A 23802-nucleotide genomic window follows, 5' to 3' on the forward strand; every position below is an offset into this window, starting at 1 on the left:
TGAGGCTTAAGCTTTAATGTACTTGCACATGCACATTCTACACCAGTAATTCTCCAAGACTGGGTCAGGACCTCTAGTTAAAATCTTATCTGCTTTAAATAACATGCATAAAATGACTTTAAGTTTTTAATTAATTTACTAAACATCTCTTGGAGATCATTTGTTCACCAGTTCAAATGATATTAGGTGTTACAGATATGGCTGGAAATTAAATTGCTACATTATGCACAAAAATAATATGCTCTTGTCATGATTTAAATTGGGATTTGGGTCACAGTAGTTTGCTATCTTTAAAAAAGTGGGTCCACCTATATATAGAGCATTTGGGAAACACTGCTCTAGACTAGACCCTGTGCTTGGATTGTTGGAGGGTCTTACAGTTCAGCATACAAACTAGTGAACCAAATGCTAATGCCTGCAGGGAGATCTATGATATATATACTGTATATGAATGTGTGTTTTCCTCCGGTATCACATAATGCACCTTGAAGAAGAGGTAATTAAGATGATACACTGTCTGCATGTTCTTGTTATGTTGTTTAGATTCATGTGTGTGTGTCTCTGTGCGTGTATCTGACCCTGGGGACATGTTGCTGTCTCTTTCTTGTGTGTAATTATAGATAATGTAGGATGACATTGGAGCACGGGAACACTGACCTAAGAATACAGACATGAAAATAACGTCTCGAGGTAATAGGTACATACGGCATTCTCACAACAAAAACATGCACACGCCGTGTACTGAACAGACAGAGGCAGCAGGGTCAAACCAAGCCTTTATGGGCCCCTAAGCTGAATACGAAATTGCATTAATTATTGCATTAGTTGTGTCAATTGCACCAAACCAGTGTCACTCTTGTTTTTGCTTTATCCTCAGAGGGCAGTAAAATCTCAAAAGTGGTTGAGTACTAATTTACTAACTCATATCGCATACGACAAGTTTGCGGCTTGCGTTACTATAATTATGCAATGCCAACGTGTGGTTATTACAGTAATTTCACTCGCACTGTTGCAGGAAGCTGGCGAATCAGCTTCTTTGTCACCAGAGAGGAGGGAGTTGGAAAAACATAGTACATAGTTTCAATTTTTTGGCCTGTTTTTTTGGACATTGAGACAAAAACTCAAAACATGTCACATTAGATATGCTTTATATCGTTCAAATGTTAAATTTAACACGCACAATCTGGTGTTCATGTACAACTACAGTGTTATTTATTTAAATAAATCTTTTTGCTTTTCTTCATTTTAAATAGTTAAATATATAAATAACTTAAGCTCAACATTATGTAGATGTTGGAAAATATCTAAAGAAATTTGGACTACTTTAAAACACACTACTGGGGGGCCCCCCAGCTGCTTGGTGCGCTTATGCCCTGGGCCGGCTCTGAGAAGCAGACACACAAAAGAGACAAACACAAAAGCGCAGCACATAACGCGGTGTGTATTACAGCATCATCTCCGAACAGATCGTTCGCCAAAACGCGTTCCATAGCATAACATCAGCTGTGATCAGCATGAGACCAATGGATTGAAAATCAATAGAAGTTAGCAGGGAAGTGTGGAATTAGAAATCGCACAGCATGTCTGTTAACCACTGTAAGTCTGTGTGCACATATGTAGACATGTTTGCATGCGTGTGTGTGTGTGTGAGTGTCGCCTCACAGCATGAAGTATCAGTGGCACCACAGTGTGACCATGTGTTTGTAGTTCTATCCAGCCAAGAGAGGTTATTTAGCCAGCTTGATACACAGCATTTACGCAAAGGCATATAGACACAACTATGAAACAATAGCCTGTGGATGTGTTCTGTGCTTTGCTGAAAATAAATCACCACAGCTATTTTTCTTTTTTCCCTTCTAACAAGGTAAACAGATCCATTTTCATCCACTGCTCAGTATATTACAACAACCAAACCAGTGATTTGAGATATGTGTCCAAACAGTTAGTGTGGGTAATGTTGTATGACAGAGGACCTGCATTTCTGCTCAATATTTTCTATCAAAAGGCAAAGTTTTTGTGAAATATTTTGTCTTTTATTGTACTGTGTTGTGGTAATCTGGTTTATATGTTTAACATTGTGTGCAGGCATTTTGTGCTTTTGTTTTGTATTTTTCTTATCACTGTTTTTAGCTATGTAACACAGTTTTTCTGTCTCTGCATTGCATGTTTCAAATTATAAATACTGCCTGTCTTTGTAGTAGCTATTAATATCATAGGGTTTCGTATTAACATTGATTTCTGTCTATTTTAATAGTGTTCTTTTTTATTTCAATTTTATATTCTGTTTTTTGCCCCATGTTGTTATGTCCGTCCAGGGAGTAGTGATGAAAAATAGATTCTTGGCTAACTCTGGCACATTTGCAGAAATGGTAACAACATGCACTGTCCCTGTTTAAGTTAAACAACAAATAAATCAAAGAAACACTGGAAAGGGGAGGATATTACACTCCGTTGGAACACTTTCAATTCTATGTGGCTTTAAACACTTTTTTTATCCACCGGTATGTATTGCAACAAAAAGTGATGATATACAGCTCCCTCAATCCCAGGTTAGGGAATCATCAGGGAGCCTCACCAGGAGACACATAACTCCCCAGGCATAAATCACATACGCACATTACTAATACGCCTCCTTTTTTATCTTTTATTTTTCATCCAATCCCTTAGATTTTCTTTCGTCCCCTTCTCCCTCCCCCACTCACTGCTTTGCTCTCCTGGCTGTGCCTCATTTTTCCAGTTTTCCTCTCACAAATGCCTCACTTTCGCTCTTTCTGACTATCTCGTGCTCCTATTTCATATGTTGCCGTTTTTCAATCACACCATTCTTTGTCTCAAACAGCGAGCAAAATGAGTTGCTACCTGCCAACTACACCATGGGAGATGTGAAAATTATAGTCAAATTATTTTTCACCGTTAATAAGACTGTGTGGCAAAGAGGTCAAAAGGCGACGCGGGAGAAAAACAAGTAGACAAAAAGATGAATAGCTACATTAGCCTAGAATATTTATTTTCATTATAGACTCTGGAATTAATCATATGAAATTACCAGAAATTGTGTGTGTGTGTGTGTGTCTGATTCATCTGTTTTGTTGCCGTTTGTGATTGCATGCAGTGTGTGGGTGTAAGTGTGTGGCTTGTGTGTGCACACACGGGGCTTTAATTTCAGCCTCAACATCTAATTACTTAGATTGTGCTTACAGGTCTTATTGTACTGTCTTTCCCTCGGAGAGCTATACCCCGTCTTCCTGCTCGCCTGCTGCTCTTGCGGTCGAAATAAGCACATTAGGCAATTTTGTGCTTCATAATAACTAGTGCACCTGAGGGATGTTTTTGAGTAAAAATGTGTGGACAGAAAGAAAAACAGCTCTCTAGCACATGCATGCTCCATCCCTCTTCCCTGCCCTCCTTCCATTTGTTCCCCTCTCTTCTTCTGCCCTTCAACATCTGAATCTGGAGAGAGGAGATCCACGGCAGCAAAGCACACGCCTCTGTGTCAGCAACCCCTCACTGCTGATTGCACTGTCCTACTAATCTTAAGATTAGTAGGACAATCTGCTACTTGAGGGAATCATTCCATTCAACAGGTCGGACCGCTCCGTCCAGAGCACAGCAAAGGAACGCATGCACGTACATGGTTAATGGTTTGTATTTACAACGCTTGATGGCGACTCAAAGCTATGCAATGCAAGATTTTTACCCTGCAAGCGCACAGAACACAAGTCTCACTTTTCTACGGCTGAGTGTTAAGTGACCAATCAGAGGAGAGAAACATCAGCTACTGATCCCACTTCCAAAGTCTCAAAATTCATATTGCAGAAACACCAGAGTATAGACAAGATCCGTTTCCAGTCATCGTGCATTTTTCTTCACATTATCCACAGCTCTATTTTCCATAAAGACTTCAACCTACAAAAAAAACTCAGCAAGAGAGATTTCACTGTTCAGGCAAAGCTGCTGGGATGCAATAGCAGCCCATTAAAACAAATTTTACAGTGCTACTTTAAAGTAATTGCAATTCTTTCATTTACTTAATCGGATTTTTCTACCATTGGCCTCAATGATGTAATTGTCGCTCATCATATCAACATACTGTATCTAAATAGAAAGTTTAAAAAAACTGCAGTATGACAAATTCCTTATTGAATCCTTTATTGTTCCATTAGGTTGACCTGGTTGAGTGACATCATCATGTCTAACAAAAAAAAATAAAAAATAGATGCTTTAAAATGTAATGAATTTCTCGTCGCTTGCAAAACAAGGAGAGATTTAGTTTTGACAAGACATTTGTTTCCACTGGAGTGCATGCAGGTATTTTTAACAGGTGGAGGAGAAAAAAAAGAATTAGAAATACCTCCACGCATATAAAATAAATGCACACACTTGCACATTATTAGCTGGAAGTTCTCGGGGCCCTTTGTTGTGAAAAATCATTGCCGATAAGTTATAAATGCACAAAGGAAGGATATAAAGAAAACAGCTGACGAAGGCAGCACACAGGGTCTGCAGCTGTATAAGCTGACAGGCAGTAACTCAAGTCATTTAGAAGAGAAATTCCCTCACTGATTACCTATAAATTAGCACTGGTTGGCACAATCCCCTTATTTATTTTAATTATTTATTTTCCCCATTCAGAGCAAGCAGTGTTGGTTTTAAACTGCGCTGCCATTTAGTAAAATGAATGATCCTGGTCGCTTCAGCTAAATGAGGCTACCAGCAAGAAATATCACATTTGCACCTTTGGTAATTACTTGGGGTAAGCAATTGAAAACAATGGAACACCCACACTGAGAACTGGAGATACAGTACATGCAAAATGTAGAAAACATGTATAACAGCCACACATTAGCAGGGGACGTCCACTTCATTAACTTTCGTAAGGGGCCTTTATTCGGGGTGGGTTTGGAGGAGGGTGAGGTGCTCGCACACGTGGGCACCGCTAATGAGGCGAGATGGAAGGAAAGTTAAAATGTGTGGGTGGATATTTGGTGTTTGCGTGCAGCATAATCACCAGTCCCCAGGTAATGGCAAAAATATACAGCGAGAGCAGCTAATGGAGGGAGAGCAGCCATGTGTGCATGAGGTTTGCTTCTATGTCTTTGTTTATTAAGTGAGTTATATATGTTCTCTTTGATATACATGATTAACGGCGTGTTTTTTTTTTTACGTTACGAACACTACAATACCAACTGTTCCATTTTCCGGAACCCTTCCCTTGGGGTACCAGAGTAATGGCATGGTACGGTATGGGTGGAGCTAGACCCATGACAGTCAGCTGATTGGGCGACAGAAAAGTGTCACTCCCTCGTGACCGGTGTTTCATCAACGCCGGCTATCTGTTGTGTTGTCACGTGGCGGGGTGGTGTCTAAACACAAGCCTGACCGAGGGCTTTACTGTTCCAAAACATACCGTGCTGTACCAAACCAAACCAAACCATACCACAATGCAAACAAGGCTTAGTAACAGTGAAGGTACAATGTCAGTAATATTGCATCTTAAGTGTTTCTATAAAGCCACTTGAGGCGGCATTATGAACATTTAAACTCAAGTGGCGACAAACCTTCATCTTTCAAAGTCAGTCTTTTAGAATAATACAATTCGACTTAATATGAAAACATGAAGCATTGAAGAGACTAAAAATATGGGACAAAGCTGCCTCTTTTTACAAAAGCTGCAGTTTGCCTGTTCACGTCTGTGTGGGAGCCGAGTACAAAATTTGGCGTCGCCTGAATAAAATATTTCCCAGGAGCCTCTCTGCTTGGCGCGTCGCTGAAGGGAAAGCCTGGAGCATCTTTTCAATATCACCCCAAGAGAGAAGAAGAGTATTCATGGAGGAATCAAATGAATTGTCACCCTTTCTTCCTCTCAGCCTTCACCAGTGGATAAAAAGAGGGTAGCAATGCAGTGCTGTATGGAGTCGTGTGATCAGGTATGTACAACATTGTGAGTTTAAGATAATGTTGCTACCCTTGAATCTGGACCATGGCCGATGGGGAAGAGCTCTAGCAAACAACTACAGTGACAGGTTTTGATGACATGTCTCTGTTTGGTTCTCCGCAGCTACAAAACAACACCAACCCTCCACCTCTGTGAAACATATCTGCATGTGCCCAGTATTTTCTGCCTTATTACTGGAAGCTTGGCAAGGGAAATAATTGTCCACCACTTTATTCTCCAAATGAGAGTAACCGGGGGCGGTCCATCGCAGGCTAATATACAGCGACAAAACAACCATTCACTCTCACATTTCACCATTTCACATCTACGGTCAATTTAGCGTGTCAAATTAACCTAATCACCAAAGTGCATGTTTTTGGACTGTGGGAGAAAGCCAGAGTACCCGGACAGAAACAACATGAGCACAGATACAAACTCTTGAACCAGGATTTGAACCAGTAACCTGGTTGCTGTGAGGCAACAATGCTAGCCACTGGCGTCCTGTCTGGTCCAAAAATAATTGTAAACTAAAATAGCTTTCTCTAATCCTTATTTGTTCCAATATCATATCTGTAACAGATAGTATTTAGTAGGGCTGCTAAATTTTACACGTTCAAATAATTTAACGCAGTTAACTCAAGTTGGTTTACTTTTGGTCTACGCTGACCTCTGACGTGAGAGCCGGATATTATCCGCACAAAACAGATAGACAGACAGGAGAGACAGAGATGGTAGCTGAAGATGGAAGGTGTCAGGCGGAAGGTTTCATTTTAAGAAGCTGAATGACGGAACCATCGATAAAACAAAGGTCGCCTGGGTGTCATGACACATTTTATTGATAATGACTGGAAGGTGCGATTGTTTACCTTGACTGTCAAAAACAAAAACAGAGGCGAGACTAATTGCTTAGACCGGCGCAGAGGAATTCCTCCACATTGCCAACGAGTGGAAAGAAAGTGTCAAACTAACCACTCTCATCACTGATAATGCCCGTAATATGCTGGTAGCTGCCCGGAGACTTCCATTTGGGTACCTACCCTGGGTGGCTGACAATGTGAAATGTCTGAGTTTCTAAGGACATCCTCAGGTGGATTATTTTGTCATGATGTAAACACATGGTCACGTTGCATACAGGATGGAGTCTCTTTGAAATCTATGTGTAGTTCTGCGTTTAAAAAGAAACATACATATAACACATCTAGATTAACAAATTTCAATTTCAATTAGTTAATTTTTCATCTATTCTTCTATTCTCTATCTATTAACAACCCTAATATTTAGGCAATTATACTTAAAATAATTCTCCTCCACTTTATTCTTCATTATGCACATTAGAAATATCAAAGGTTTGATAGAAAAATGTCCAAATCAGAGGGAAAACATTCACTGAGGGCAATAAAAACTTTTATTCCTCCTGATATACAAATTCCTCCTGTGCTACATGACAACATAACATCATTATTTTGCAAAAAAAAAACATATCATGAATTGCAAACCATGTCTAGTCGTGATGTTCAACACCTCAAAACACATTCATCCGATGAGGATACATTAGTGCTTTGAGTGTAATTAGACATTTCCAATTCAACATCAAAACTACCAGCAGAAAAAAACGATATTCTCAAAAAAGCTGTTTACTGGTGTTGCTGGTGTTTGCATGTATCAACCAACATAAAAGGCAGGAAAATGAATCCCACTGTGCATCTGTTGTTGCCCAGTAAAAATTGAAACACATTCAAGCTGTTGCACCAAGAAGGAATAACATGTTTCAAATGACATGTAGATCTTGCTAAATTAAGAAAAAGGGGAGCAGATGGTTTTGGCTTAAAGCTGGAAGCCTGCTCTTTCACATCAGAGTCAGAAGTTAGATGCTGAGCCACTCCCTGTTGTGTGGTTAATTACAGCACGACACAAAAGGCTGAGACCTGCTGATGGCACGAGGAGGAGAACAGAAAACAGGAGGAGGAGGAGGAGGAGGTAGGGAGGCAGCCATAACGTGGCCGTAAAGCCATCAGAGATGCAGTAAATGTTGACTGAGTGTCCTTGAGATCACAGTGGAAGACTGAGGAGTGTGCCGCTGTGCGTTCACTACAGACATTACGAGAGCGCGTGTGACCTTATATACGTCCAGATGTGCCTGTATTCATCTTGTGCATGTGAGGAGTTTAATGTGGAGGGAGTGGGTTTCATTTTGATGATAGTTGCACGACTTTGAGTACGAAAACGAAAGGCCAGCGGGAGATGAGTGACCACAGGGATGGACAAGTGTCATTTAGATAATGAGGATTTACAGTTTTGCAGATGATGCACCTTTGTTTGACATAAATCCATCATGTGGCCAGAAATCAAATCATCATATCCATAGGTTATTTTAGGATTGATAATAACTTAATCATTATGTCCTTAAAACTGCAAGGCCATGTAAATTCCAATTGACGGATATTTTCAAAGACATTTAGTTTAAATAACGTGAAATAATGTAGATGAAATAAGACAGAAGATGTATTCTGTGTTTAAGTACTATGACACCTCAAATTAATACGGACATTCTAAAATGTTAATATTAGAAGTGAGGCATATAGGCATCAAGAACATCAATAAAGTGTGAAATGAGTTAAAACTTCACAAAAGTATAATTCAAATGTAAATAATAAAATGACTCAATTTAATCCAGTGATATCTTAAACTGTGGAGTCGGAGTAAATAATTAGTGTTTCAGGCAGAACAATGGAGTTCAAATGTAAATAGAACCGCAAATGGTAAAATGCTTCCTCTTCCTTGTTCTCACATCCAGCACAACAAGCCTGCAGGGTGTGAATACTGCGAGCAGCTAACTAATCAGGCAGTCAGCACATGTGCAAATGCAGATAAATGAGCATCAGTGTATAAGCACATCCTTTCCCCGCTCTCAGCTGATCACCACCTTGCATCTGCCCTTTAGGACCAGGCAGGACGACCTACAATGTGTGTGTGTGTGTGTGTGTGTGTGTGTATGTGTGGCGACAGGAACCTGCCACACTGTTAGCTCTATAATCCACCCTCCAAGGGTGAGTGTGCTAAACACAGATTGCTGTCCTCGTGTAATCTACAAGGGCATTGTCACTGGTGTACACGCGGGCACGGATTCAGACACACTGCAAAACCTGAGTGCGCACCCAGATGTTGGGTAGCCCTCAGCAGCGTCTGACAGTGATTAATCTACTGTATGTTCTAAACACACACATTTGGGGTGAGGGGGGAAAAAAACAACAAAAAAAGCTAACTGGCAGAAACACCTGTCTCTGAAAACACACACACACACATCCACCCACCCACCCACACACACACACACGGTGGCCTTCAGCAGCATCTGATAATTTCATTCACCCAATCAATTCTCATCAGCCCACCTGCTCCGAGATTACATATGCCACTTACAAGAAACACACACACACACAGTGTTGTATACATTAATACATTAATAAATTAATTCATTCATTTATTCTCCATATGAAAGTCCTAGACAGGTCGCCAGTCCATCACAGAGTCACACAGAGACAAACAACATTCACTCACAACCCACTGTCAATTTCACAATTAACCTCTGCATGTTTTTGGACTGGTAGGAAAACGTAAATGCTCATCCCCTCATCCACAGTTGCACCGATTCATGCTCAGACACACACATATACACACTTCACCTCAAATTACGAAAGCAGTTCACTTCAAACGCAGATTTCACTGAAGCAGAAACACAAGGACACTCCGAAGTCAGCTAAAAGTATTTGTTTGCCTCATTTTCAGTCGCTACAGATAGATTATTTTCTTTCTTTTTTCTTACTCAGGTTTCTTACAGTACTGAGGAAATGTGGGGCACTTGCTTTTACAATGTAGATCAGTGTTAATGGGAAAGACCATCAGCATTCGCATATTAAGTGTGTGTTTTCTCACAGAAGGAAAGCAACTTCAGAGGAGCGCTGCTACGTGCAGCTGCCACAGGTGACATATACACACACGCTCACAAACACACACAGACGCAGGTTTGTGTAGTTATTCTTCTTCAGACCACATTAAATGAAGTTAATTGAGACAGTATAACCAAGATATCATGTCTGACCTTCACCACTATTCAAATCTTAGCCCTAAACATAACCAGTAGCGCCCATGAAAAGATCCTAAAGAGGTGACAGACACACACAAACTTTTCATTTTATGTATTTATATTGAATACCATGGGACCTTTAAGAAGATTTTTTTTTTTAACCTGGGCCCTATGTTGATAAATATGGGTCTGTAAGTGAATAGCACTTAACTTCACCTTTTAGAATTGGTCCACTCGATCAGTTCGGGCCAGTAACCGTGACACAGAGGCAATGGCATTTGCTGCCTCTTCCGTCTGCATCAACGCTCAAATTCTGTGGGAATTCAGTGGGGGACTTAGGAGAATTGGGTTACAGAACTGCCTCTGTAAAGACTCTAGGGTCTTAAAATAACAATTTAAGCCACATACTGGCAAAAACAGCACATGACATGCCACCCGAAATGGCTGCCATGTTGTCGCCGCTAGCGGAACCAATCCTCTGGACCACTTGTAAAAGTTTTTTTTGAGCATTTGGCCCAGAAAGGAACCTATTAACCTCAAAATGTTTTTGCATTAAAATGTATTAATTTGCATAATGCACAGTTCCATTGTGTCCCCATGAGAAAGTGAATCATAGTAAGCAGACTGCTATTACAGAATAATACCTGCAGGTGTTCCTCAAGTATCTTTATCCTCAGGTTGTCCGGCCACCATTCAAAACAGCCAATGGTGAGAGGAACTCTCTTTTCATCTCCCATCATCCTTTTGGCTTCATCTTCGCTTTCCCCAGAGCCTTAAAGCTTCACTATTCCTCCATCTGCCCTGATGCATTAAGTACAATGAGAATAGCCCATTTTTTTTTCTTTTGGCCAAAACCTTTCATCTCGAGCTTCACCTGCGGCCCTCGGTGATCCCACACTGACTCAAACACATACAGACACCAGTGGTTCTAATTAGGCAATAGAGAATATTGGGGAACAGCCTTTTCCCTCTACTGTCCATAAGGATGGTTTATGGGCACTTGTACTGTCACAGGCAATTTACCTAAAGGGCTGGTCACGTCCCCAAAAAAGCTCTATTCAGCAGAGCAGGGCTACAGCGCGCAGAATGAATACAGAGCGATACGGATGCCAAGAGGCTACAGTTCTTTCTAACATAGCACGTATCTTAGTTTGAATAAAACACGCCATTACTTCATATTCAGACTTCGAAAGGCCAGGCCCTCGCAACGCTCAACATGTTTACTAATGAGAGCTGCCTTTAATCAGTCGTGGCCTTTGTCACCTCCTAACTTATTGGGTTTGTAGCTTCTTCAAGCTTATTAAACTGCAAATTGCATTAAAGTTTTGGCAGATTGGGAAATGAATTGTGTGTGGGGGGGTTTTTGTTTTTTTTCCAGAAGTAAAATGAAAAGGTCAACCTATGAAGCCTTTCAAGTATGCGGTATGCAAATTTATTATTATTTTTTTTTTAGTTTAGCCTATAGACAACTAGTCCAAGAATAAATACATCCACCCACTGGCAACACTACACTTGCCAAATTAATATTTTGAATCTTTTTGTTTGAATACTGGCAGCCTCCATTGCACTGAACAATGGGGCAATAAAACAGAATTCATACAGTCAGGTATAATTATTTTATCTTAATTTAAATTTCAAAATTGAATAAAAACTAAGTTGACAAAAATACTTCTGTTTCGAACAGAAAAAAAAATGCAGCTATAGACATTATTTCCTATATGTGACAGGATATAAAGTAGTCTTGTTCAGCTGAATATCTCTTTACTGTCTGTGCTGTGTTGTGGTGCTTTCTTTTATCAATCCCCCCGCTCCGTGTCTCAGAGTAGAAATGTCTCACGCGCTGCTCCGGAGGACAGGAGGAGATGTGGACGGGCTCCTTTTTCCTCTCCCCAAACGCTGTCCCAAGGATGATGATATATAATATGAGTAAGTGAAATGGTCTGGTGCACCAGCCCCGGCCTGGCCTTGTTACATCCCCGTTCCACAGAACATAAAAACCAATGTGTCCCTGTATAGTGCATAAAACCCGAGGCCCTCAGCACTGTTGATTAACGAGGTACAAAGGTAAATTATGATCTTTTGTCTCCTCCTGCAAAAGTAGTAGTGGTGTTTCTGCGTTGAGAAAGAGGCTTGCCATCAATTAAAATGTCTTAGCGCTCACAAGCACCTGCCTCTGTTTATTATATTTGAGTAATTGATGATGAGCCTGGCATGCATAACAAAGTCACTTATTTGGCACATGTAATTACCCCATAACATCAAGTACTTCTTCAGTGATCAAATTAGACTGATGCACCTGCATAGCTACAGATGCACCTGTTTTGTTCTGTTTTGTTTTTTTTTGTTTGTTTTCTGTGTCAAAACTGCTGCAGCTGTTTCAGGCAGAGATTTTTGAATACCTTCATAAACACGATACAAAAAAAAAAAAAAGGCATTTAACAATTTAAAAACCTGTGCCACCAACAAATCCCAGTACTAAACTAATATATTGTGTATCAGTCTGCCTGTGCAATAGGTGCATGTCCATATGTGTCCTGTGTATACAGAGGTTATATGGTATTAGCCTATGAGTCTAGATGCAGGAACACAGTTACAACCCAGCGTGGGAGGTTATATAAGAACCTTATCGCACTTCCATTTATATTATACGGTAGAGAACGCAAGCAAGCACGTTGGCAGTGGCTCCCACTCTTGTTTATTTGCCTTTAAAGTTTTTTTTTCTCTCTCTCTCGCTCTCTCTCCCTCTGTCCTTTTTTTCCCCCTTGGTGGAACTCGGCACTGTGCCACTTTCCAAATTGTGTTGGAGGAAAGAGAAAAGAGCAAAAATAAATACAATGTGTATACGCTTGTGCATGTGTACACAGGTGTGCTGCAGGGGGTTGTGGGGAAACTGGAAAAAACAATCTGTGTGTGTGTGTGTGTGTGTGTGTTAATGGAGGATAGTGTTGTGGGTTTTCACAGTCTGTTATTTGTGTGCTGTTGTCAAATGAGCTCACTGTACGGAGAAATAAAGGGTGCAATCAGCAGACTGTGGCTTCAGAGGGCGCCTGGCAAACCAGAACATAAAACACAGCCTTATTGAATTGTCTTGTTGTGTCACATCACATCACCCGGGCCTACCGTTTAAAAAAAAATACTACCCGATGTGGCTGAAACAAGGCCAAATTGGCCATCGCTATCAATTAGGAGCTTTTGGGTGTGCCTGCTTGTTTACTTAGCCAAATGGTGGCTACTATCCTCCATGGTCAACAAAGAAAAAAAAAACAATGGAAGGGGAGTAGAAAACAAGGCGCTGATTGTAGTGGTCGAGAATTAGAGAGCTCTACACCCGGCATACAAAAAATGACATGGCTTCCAAATGATTCTCCTCAGTCTGCCACTCCATAAAGCTCTCAGAGTCCGCTATTATAAGAGTGCTTCAGTGGCCATCACCTTTCAAAAGTGACTCACATTCATGATGACCACTGCAAAGTGGAGTGCCACTTCACTGAAGTATAGGGCAAATACCACGACAAATTACTTTATTTAGTCCTTTAACTGTGGCAGCCACTGAATAAAGCACCTCACTGTGACGACGTGAGTTGCATTTTAAATACAAATGTTTTTATTTTGTAAAACATGAAGACAAACACTTCCTAAATGTACTACAGAGGATTTGAAAGGTCAGCAATGGTGATTATTTTTAATTTAATCCCATGTTCTTGTTGAGAAATTGCACATCGGCAATACAACGTGGTTTCCTCATTCAGAGGCACAGCATTTACGGGGGAAAAACACTGAATGAGTTGACTGGAATGCCGGATGAAATTTGTCTCATTCATAAAGAAAACAAAGCAGCAACATAACACAGGCTCATTACCGTGCACCTGGAATGAAGGGGATGTGAAAACACCCGTCATTCGTCAGTATGCGTGTTCCTGTTGGAGAGAGAGTGAATGATGTGCGTGGGATGACTCATTAGCAGCATGTTCTTTTTGTTTCATGGATTTCTGTGTGATCGAGAATACAAGTCCATAAGTGTTACGCACGAGAGGGAATTATGAAAACTGCTGGATGATCTTTTCAATATTATTTGTATGTATTAAACATTTATACACAGCCTCAAGTGATTGTAACTACGAATGTACTCAAGTCAATCATTGTATACTACTTTCTCCTCCACATGAGGGCCGCTCGTGCCAATCCCAGCTGACACTGGGGGCCGCACAGAGAGAACCAACCATCCACTCTCACACCTATAGTCAATTTAGAGCAGGGGTGTCAGAAAAAGCGTCTTTAAATTGACCATTTAGAGGCGGCCAAAATTAAAAACTGCATCCAAGTCGATGGCCAGATGAGGTCAAATAACAAAAAAGTTCAAAACAAATAATTTGTCATTGTCCATTTCCATCCGTCTTGCCCGATTTCCTCTCTGTATTTCAGTAGAATAGCACAAACTCCACATTTCATTTGTTTATTTGTTTATTTTACTGGTGAGGTAATTTGATAAGTGTGGTACTAATTAGTGAGTCAGTGGCAGGAACAAAAATCAGACATAACATATTGTCTCAGTTGGACGTAGTGTCCTGAACCCCAAGTCTGCATGTTTTTGTGGGAGGGAAGTGGAGAGCACTTACACACACGAGGTGAACATGCAAACTCCATGCAGAAGGGCCCTTGTTTTTTGACGACTGGGTCGCAAGTACTTACTACTACACCACCCGTGTAGTGGTAAATAATCGACAAATTTCTCAGTCAAATTTTTGCTCTTGCCTTTTTTCATTTGTGGCATTTCAGCTATTTAATACACTTTTTGAAGCTCTTTGAGCCAGGCTCCTTCTGAAGTGAAAACTGTGCCAAATTTAAAAAGACGCTGAGAGTCACTTGTGTTTTCCAAACTCTTAATTGGCATCACTGGAACAGTAGCCAATGTACTTTTGCAGAGACATGTAGAAAAAGCCAGTGCCTCATTGGTTTGCCTATGATAATCACCATATTGGCATAGAATCAAAGTTACTTTTCTTAAATGTAAACTAACTTTAGACTCAAGCAGATATAACAAGATATGACATTCTTGGCAATTAAAGACAAACATATTCTAATATTCATGTTCTATAAGAGCGATGCTTATCATGAACATTTGAGACACAAATGAGACACCCTCACAAACTAGCAAAAACACAAGATGAAGAAAAATGCAACTGAAGAGGTAAGTTTTTCTTAAATTACCATAGTTTATAATAGATGGACTGGGGTTGGGGAGGGTGGTGGTGGTGGGCAGGACGTCTCCCTTATCCGCCAGACAGATGGTATCAGGTAGTTTGCTTGCTTGGGGCCGCCTGCTGCCATCAGAGAGCATTTGATAAGAGTGTGACAGACTTAAGGCAGCAGAGGTCAAGACATGTAAGCTGCAGTCACTGTGCTGTGGAGGGAGATTAGTGGGGGGTCACAGGTCAGAGATGAAATGATCAACTCAAGGCAAAAATGTTGCGGCTGCTTTAGGAGATTCACTGCTTCTCGGGCCAATTTCTTCCCTGTTTGTAAGTCAAGGCTCCGGTCCAAATCAGTTTCACTAATGTGCAGGGAACCGTAGAGTAAGCATGCATTTGAAAGACGGATTTTGTAATGCAACGTGACAGTGTTTTAAGAATCATAGAATCCATTTTAATATCAACACAGGATTTATGTAGGACTGGGCCTTCCACAGTGACAAGTCCTTATAAGTCAAGGCTACATTTGATTTGCCCGTTTCATATAATCCAAGTGTCACACAAGGTCAGGGGAGTTGGGGTTAAGTCAGTCGAAACCAGAGCCAGTATCTCTGCCAAGCTGGTTCCAGAAAGTCCCATTACGCACACAATGGCATGCATTGCCACTCAGGTTGAACGACTTACAACGGAACCAGGCAGAGGAAACATTAGCAGCACTCGGAGGGACTCGCCGCATAAAAAAAAAAAAAATATATCAGAGTGATTTATGGCAGGTGTCGATAGCCAGTTCCAAGCAAACAGCATTGCACAAGCAGAGGCCCTTCTGGCATCTCTATCTGCTGGTCTGGTACAATGTGTGACAGGAACAGACTGAAGTCATAATCCTTCAGCATCAAAGAGAAAGTGCTCATACACAAACTGCCTCTGCAAATTTCAGCCCCAATCCTAGTCATATGCCAAAGTGGCTAAACAAGCAGAATAGATTTGATTAGTCAAAGACAGACAAGAGTAAGATAACAGAGAATAACTTTATTAGAATGTCCCTTGGCTCTCATATATCAATCTACACAGTTGTGCAGTCAGTGCTGGAGAACGGTCTGGCTGCAACATTTTAAGAGAACGCTCTGGAGTGTCTGTACTGTATTTGTTCAAATCTCAGTTTTGGTGGAACACCGACATATGGGGGCATCACTGTCATTTGGTGGCTGTGTGTTTTCATGCACTGTATGGACAATATTAGTTGGTTCCGTCACTGAAGACAAATTCACAACAAAAACATCTTTGTTTGTCTGTTTTTTTACTTGAGTAAACTGCTGTCATTGACTTGCTGCACAGTTGGGCATCATTTATAAAAAAAACATGTCTATTGATTTGAAATCTAGTAGCAAGGTAGACGTTAGTAAGTGTGTTCCGATTGTTTCAAATTTCAGTTAAGCAAGGCAGACGTCAGAAATGGCCAATTTTGGTATTGTGCACTGAAAATCTATTTTTTTGTTGTGAAGCTACACTGGCTAAATTATATCTGTAAATAGATTTCATATTCACTCAATGGACCCGTTTAATTTACAAGCAAATACACCTAAAACTATTTCTTCTTTTCGCATCAAATTTGATCTGAATCACTGGACATAATGGAAGCGCAATAATAAAAGCGTCATTATTCAAAGGAAAACATTTTTATTTAAATCAATATTAACACTCCAAAGACCTCCAAAATAAATAGTTAAAGATATGTTTTAAGTTGAAGCTTGCAGTGTAAGAGCACTCTACACTAGGTGGCTGTTGGCCAATCACACAAAAGCTTCAGAACAGTGTGATGGGTGCTGGCCTAAAGCACTTCCATGTCACACCTTGGGGGTAAAATCCAGAGGCTGGAGGTGTTCTGTTGCTGACATCAGTTCATCATACGGGGGATGAGTGGTTTTGTGCAGGACAGATTTTTGGTTTAGTCTAAACCCTCCACCCTGCCATTGCCTTCAGGCTGTAGCAGCAAGCCTTTTCCCCCCCGGTACTTTGTTTATTCTGTGAGCTTCGCACGTCTTCCTCCTTCTGTACTTCTGTGAAGAACAACACATGGGTTGCAATTTATTCATTAGCGATGCATGACTTTTTGAGACGCATCTGGAGACTTGCAAGCTCGTTTGAATTCGGCACGTGAAAGCTTGCACCGTCTCCCTCCACCGACTCACTTCAATAACGCTGAGAAGTGCTTCTGAAGTCAACTGCTAGTTTCTTTACCTTGCTGACACAGAGGTGCAGAGCAAAGCATCAAAAGACAAAAATGTACACAAAAATGTACACAATGAGCAATATGACAGCTAAAAGACAGACTTATTCCCCAAATAAATACTACTAGAGAAGTAAAAACTGTATCTGAATGTCCATGGGAAATCTTGTAAAAAAAAAAAACATGTACACACATTCGTACATTTGCAATAAAGTTATATTACTATATGCTATAGTAACACGGACCATCGTCTGTATGTACCGTATCACACCTCATCATCACCTCTCTGTTTCTATGGCAACATTCTGTAGCTGTCCTTTACATGCAGTGCTCTATGCTTTGACCCTATCTGCTGCCGGATCCAGCTATGAAATTGTCCATCCTCGGGAGCACAGGATAAATCTTGGAGAGGATTTGCTGCAGGATCACCAGCCACTCAGAACAACTGTCATTCATTTCAATCCGGAACCTCGGGCCTCAGATATCTTTGCACAAGCTTGCACACGCGTACAATGCATATAAAACAGTCGTGCATGCATGCACACTCTTGCTTCGCGGTGGATGTTATAGTCAAGAATAGGACTAGGATGTCCCAGGGAAGCATGAGGAGACATTTCAAGCTCGGTCTCACCACAAGGTCAGAGCCTGCAGGCAGCAGCAGCAATAACGGCTCTCCATCTCCCAGCCCCATTTAACTGACTGATGCTTTTTGACATGTCGGAGCAATCGAGCCAGTTAGCCTCTGGGAGGCTTCAATTAGGAGCAGACCTTAATGCAGCAGAGAACTTTGCAAAGCCCCTGATATGAGGTTACAGACAGACTCAAATCAATAAGGAGAACATGGGCAAAAGGCAGCCACACTGCACTCTGTGCTTCACAGAACTGCCATGGAACTCTAAAGTGGGGGGATTGCTGGAGAGGTTATGCGGCACTTTTTCCTGTGGGTAACAGATCTGTATCAGATGTGTATCTCTGTGAGGCCTGCCTCCTGATAAACCCTGGCCACAAAGTGGTCGTCAGAGGCGGGCAGGTGTGTGTCTCAGACACATGTTTAGAATCCGTAAAAACATGCAAATTGCAAACTGTTTTCATCTGTGCATGCTGCCACACACACAAACACGGGTATGCTAATGAAATGAAGGAGCAGAGCTGTGAGTGACACGTCTGCTGCACTATTTCATGGCCTTTTCGACAGGTCCATTTCCTTGTAGGAGGCATGTGATTTGGCCGCGGCTCCTATAACTGCCACTGCCACCTTGCATCGGCCCTACAAAACTGATTTATGGATAAGATGCGTGCACTTATACTCTCCCTCAGGGACCGAGCCTATTTGATTTTGTCAGGGGCAATTAAACAGTTAACGGTGGACAGTGGTGGCTGAGCTTGAGGTACTTTAGTATTTTCTATTACTTTATAATTCCACTCCATTCAGTGGGAAATGTCGTTCTCCCCGTTAAGATTTGATCGCAATTATTACAAATAACATTAAAATGTTAACCTTTTTTCAGCCTTCTTCAAAAATCCTGTCTATTTGTTGTTAACGGCTTCAAAAGTGATTCTACACAAGGTTTCATTTTAATTTTATTAGATGTTTAAGTGACTCATATCTCACCAAAGGTCAAAAATTAGATCAACAATAGATTTGTGTCATATAGTGTTTTGCTTTTCATTTTCACTCTGATTATTCACCTAATGACACCCTCCGATTTATCTGATGTCCTTGTCTATGAAACTTGCTACAGTCAATATGCAGCTCACACGCTGATGCTTCAGTATTATTAATGGTATGATTTCATTTATAATGTTATATCGATCAGGCGGTCCAAAGCAGTACTTGTACTTTTAAAACTTTGACTTTCTTCCACCCACAGATGACGGAGCTCGCAAACTGGAATATGATGAACCATGAAGATGATGCATTTTACTCGTTAAGCTTTGTGATTCTTGGCTCGGTAAAACAAAAACTAATGGTGAGAAAAAAACGGAATGGAAGTGTGGCAGATATTCCACATAATATTTGCATCAGTGTCAGTGGATTGAAACTATCAAAGTTTCATCGGGCCGCTTCTCCATTTCTCGAGTGCACATTACGGAGTTAGAAAGTTTCTTTTTTTTGTTTGTTCAGATCTAAGTGCTGAGTGGTATTCTGTGCAAGCAAGAGCCAGTTTGATTGAGCAGTGGAAAAACAAGTCTAAGGCAGGCAGGCCTTGAGGTTGGCTGTATATCATTTTCCCCCCCCACATCGTGCGAGTGCATCATTGTCTGGGCTGTAGCAGTCAGAAATGACAACAGAGGGTGACACTGAAAGGTCCCAGAGTTCAGCTGCCTGAAAATGTCACTCGGCTGGCTCTGACAGAATGCCACACAGAGAGCGGGGAGTGGGATATAACACACACACACACACACACACGTTTTCTTCCTGCCCCATCTAACAATCTCACTTTTGATGCCATTCAGTTCAAAGTATATAAACAGGGAGGTTGAGTATACTTTTAAAACCTTTCGTTGGCACTTGGAAATACAGAAGACTATTAGGGCCACGTGTAAAAACATAATTGAAAGTTTTTCTTCAATCTCTGAATTCTTGCAGTTTTTTTTTTCCTTTACTGATAAGTATAAGAAAGTATTTTCTCTGATGTAAGGAAACATTGATGTTTGAATCCTCCTCCCACTCATGTGATCTTACAAATAAAAGCCTCACTCTCTTTCTATGCGTCTCTTGCATTCAAACTTGGTTGATTAATGATTGATTTAAAGCAAGTGACCAAGTACAGTCGATTTATGGAGGAGTTGAAAATGACATGTGGCACAGCTGCAACTGGGTATGAAACTGTCATTTTCAATGTTGTCATAATGCACAATAGCACGTTTACAATTATTACTATTGCCCAATTCTTGCATCACCGCGGCATCAAAAAAATGCTCGGCTGCATTCAGTTGCTCTGCTGTTGTTTGTCAAGTGGCAGGTCGATGTATTTTTTATTTTTTTTGTACAATTTAACTGCACTTGCCATTACCATGGTAACCACGGGCCTCACTACCTCAGCTGGAAATATAATTTTGCTGTGTATCACTTGAAACAGACATAATATGTTATGATTATTATTATTATGTGTATGTATACAGGAAGAATTCAGGATTTGGTGTGAGAAAAAAGAGAGAGGCTGCACATGCAGTAGTAGATGTATAGCGAGTCAGGTGTGGATTCTCCAATCCTCTGATCTATGAGCGAGAGGAGGAGAGGGAAAAGCAGACATGTCTCTGCTTAGTAGACCCAGCGCCCTCTTCCCCCTTCTCCTCTGCCACCGACACAGAGACTAATATCCTACCTCCTACAGTCGGCTCTCGCAGTATGGCATTAGTAGCTGCAGCTCTCCCCCTCCAGTCAAAATCAAGGCATCCAACTTGATCCAATTGGCCACGCACATCAGCATCACCTTGTGAACAGGGGAGATAAAGAGCAGTGACTCGTCTGAAGTCTGCCCAACTCCTGCAGCATTGTTGTCACAACATTAATGTAAAGTACAATTCCCCCGGGCGGGGAATCTGCTCATTGTCGACACCTAATCTTCCCATACTGTCAACCTTGTTTGTCTCATCTGTGTAGTTCTCTCAGATTTGCTAAACCAATGTGACTGTAAAAAGCATGAAGGATACATAATCTACCTGTGAGGAACATCGAGGTATTAAAACCAAGGAGATGTTAGACATTTCCAGACTTTGCAAGAGTTTAAAGTAAATACAATTTTCTCTAATTTGAAATATCACCATGTTCCCATTTCCATAATTACCTTCGCAAGTGTATTATCTTGTCCTGCAGACATTTTCCTGCAAATTAGACCGCAGCTACAACCACTACACAGCAATATGTTGTTCTATAAATTTAATTTGAGGTAATAATTACATCAGGCATTTTTAGAGTATATAAATAGTGAGGCCCGACTATAACAATCAGATGGAAAATTGAAGATTGTTTGAAAAATCAGACTTTTTTTCTTGTTTCTTAACATGCTATGAAGTGTCATTTCTTAACTGATGCTTTTATTCTGGAGGGTATTTGAAAAATATTTCTTCTTTGAACGACAATCCCAGAACGAGACTAACAATGAGTTCTTCTAGCACCACCTGTCAAAGATGACTCACATACAGTGCGTCATTAACATAGAGAGAAGAAATGATAAGCACACTGAAATACAGACAAAAACCTATGGCATTCACATTACAGGACCCTGAAACTGAAGCCGATGAATAAAGTAATCTCTCATTTTTTATTTGGGATTTTACAAATGCTCTCTGTGAATAAAAAAATATATATATGATGATATTTGTGAGAAGTGATTATGAACATATCGAGGTTGCTTAATATTTTTCCATCTTTAAAAAGTGTCATCACTCCCAGATCTTTCTCACACTACACAACAAAACAGGTAGATGGCATATAAATACAGCCACAGTCACACAAGATCCCTCTTGCTAATGTTGCCAGCTGCAAGTGCTTGCATAAAATAGAGAACGCATACACATACAAGGTTTCCCTGGTAACCAAAGGCCAGGAAAGGACTTGTAATGAGCGACAGTGTTTTTGGTCAATATGACCATAGGGGATTGTTCAGGTCTAGGTGGAATTGATCTGTTGTCTAAAAACCCTCTCATATACCCCAAAGACACACCGTATGACAAACATTTGTGAAAGGATAAGAGTGAAATTCTTCTGAGTCTCTCAAAATGCCAAGTTCATTCTGGGAACAGCTTGCATGGCTTTTTTTATGGATTACTGAATCTATGATAAGGGTGCTTCCACAGATGTTATCATCACAGTGAATTGCTAAGCAGATGACTTTTACAGCATGTGAAGAGTTTTTAGATATCCATTTTCTGCAACAGCGTATTATGGTGACAGTGTTGAACAATCGCTTTCACCCAAACGTAACGCAAGTGTTAATTGGAGGAGCTGTTGTGTTATCCTCGAGTCATAATTCTGCGGCAATTAGAAATAAGTGCCAATACTATTACCTCTCAAAAATACTCACATGACATGTGCTAAATTATTAGCTACAAGGAAGAGGTGTGTGTCAAAGTGAGAGAGTGTGAAGTTACCAGTAATAAAGAAATTTGCATAGTTTGGAACTAGCGCAGGTTGATTTCAGATATCAGGTTGGCTAATTTGTTTAAAATTAGGCCCTCGTCCTCGTGCATGAATGTCCAATTAGTGGAGTGCTAATTTCAGGATGGAATTTCTTCCTGTCACTGTTTTCCAAATGTGGCAGCAGAGAAGCAGTCATGAGCTGTGAATTTAATCAGAAACTGTGTGTCAGTCTGTCTCACTGTCACTGTAAGGTCCCCCCTGGGATCACATACCCCCCAGTGGTGGTTGCTTTAAGGATAGCGTTGAGTGAAAATGTATAAGGGAGGTGTGTAAATTCGATTGAACCTGACAGGAAGAGCATTTAAAGACAGTTTAACCCCAGAGACGTGCATCAAAAACAGAAAATACACAAGCAACAAACAGCTATATACGAATCAAAGTCAGGAAATAATATGCATGTAATGTTATTTTGATCATGGATAATGGCTGCTCCTGCATATTTCATTCAGGGCTTTCAGAGTGCCATCTTACAGCTCATAAATGATGCTCTTTTATGAGGCTGCCCTCTACAAAAAAAGGGCATACTATATCTATCACTTCCAAACAGTGGGTGTTCAAATCAATAACCATGGCTCCATGTTAGCTTTACCATGCTAGGATGAGCAGAACAAAAGTCAGTAATTCTAATTATGGTATCATTTTGGTCATTTATCCCCATAACCTTGCCTTGTGTCAGACAAGCATAGAATTCTAAAGTATATTGTCCTCGTAAAATCGATCAAATCTCTGAACTATAAGCATGGAGTGACAGTATCATCATAGTGGAAAAGTGACAGATTGTATCCAGTGTTTAAAGCCTCCATCATGTGAGGGGAAAAACACTGGAATAAACAGTAAGGGGGGGATAGTATACTGTGTGCAACTGCAGCGCTGAGAGTTGCAGTCGCTTCAGTAAGTGTGCCTCTCTTTGGGATAAATGTCTTGATCAGTGAGAGGGGAGGAACAGAAGGCTGGGAAAACAGCTTGTACAGACAGTATAATCAGCTCCAGCTTTGGCAGAGAGTGGCAGTCCTTTATTACTTGTCTATGTAAATGCATAATTGAGCAAGTCGCTTCATCCACTGGTGCACGGGACTGTACGAGAACACTGGCAAGACACAGATGAATTATTTGGACTGAAATCTCGACAACTGCCAGTGAAGTGACTGATGTGCTTCACGATCGCTCAGGATAATGGCATTCTGAAAACTTTAAATGCCGAACTGATGGAGACAGCACAAGTAC

The 23802-nt window shown here is 40.8% G+C and overlaps 1 long non-coding RNA gene across 1 annotated transcript in view; it reads right to left on the reverse strand.

Annotated features, from left to right (window-relative positions):
* LOC122767132 overlaps positions 1-23802 on the reverse strand; it is a 160438-nt gene that overhangs the window by 50270 nt on the left and 86366 nt on the right. Inside the window, exon 4 of the long non-coding RNA XR_006360173.1 lies at positions 20762-20869. This is a non-coding gene — a long non-coding RNA (uncharacterized LOC122767132). The remainder of the gene's footprint in view (positions 1-20761; positions 20870-23802) is intronic.

This window comes from Solea senegalensis, linkage group LG3, assembly GCF_019176455.1.
Source record: "Solea senegalensis isolate Sse05_10M linkage group LG3, IFAPA_SoseM_1, whole genome shotgun sequence".
Classification (NCBI taxonomy): Eukaryota; Metazoa; Chordata; class Actinopteri; order Pleuronectiformes; family Soleidae; genus Solea; species Solea senegalensis.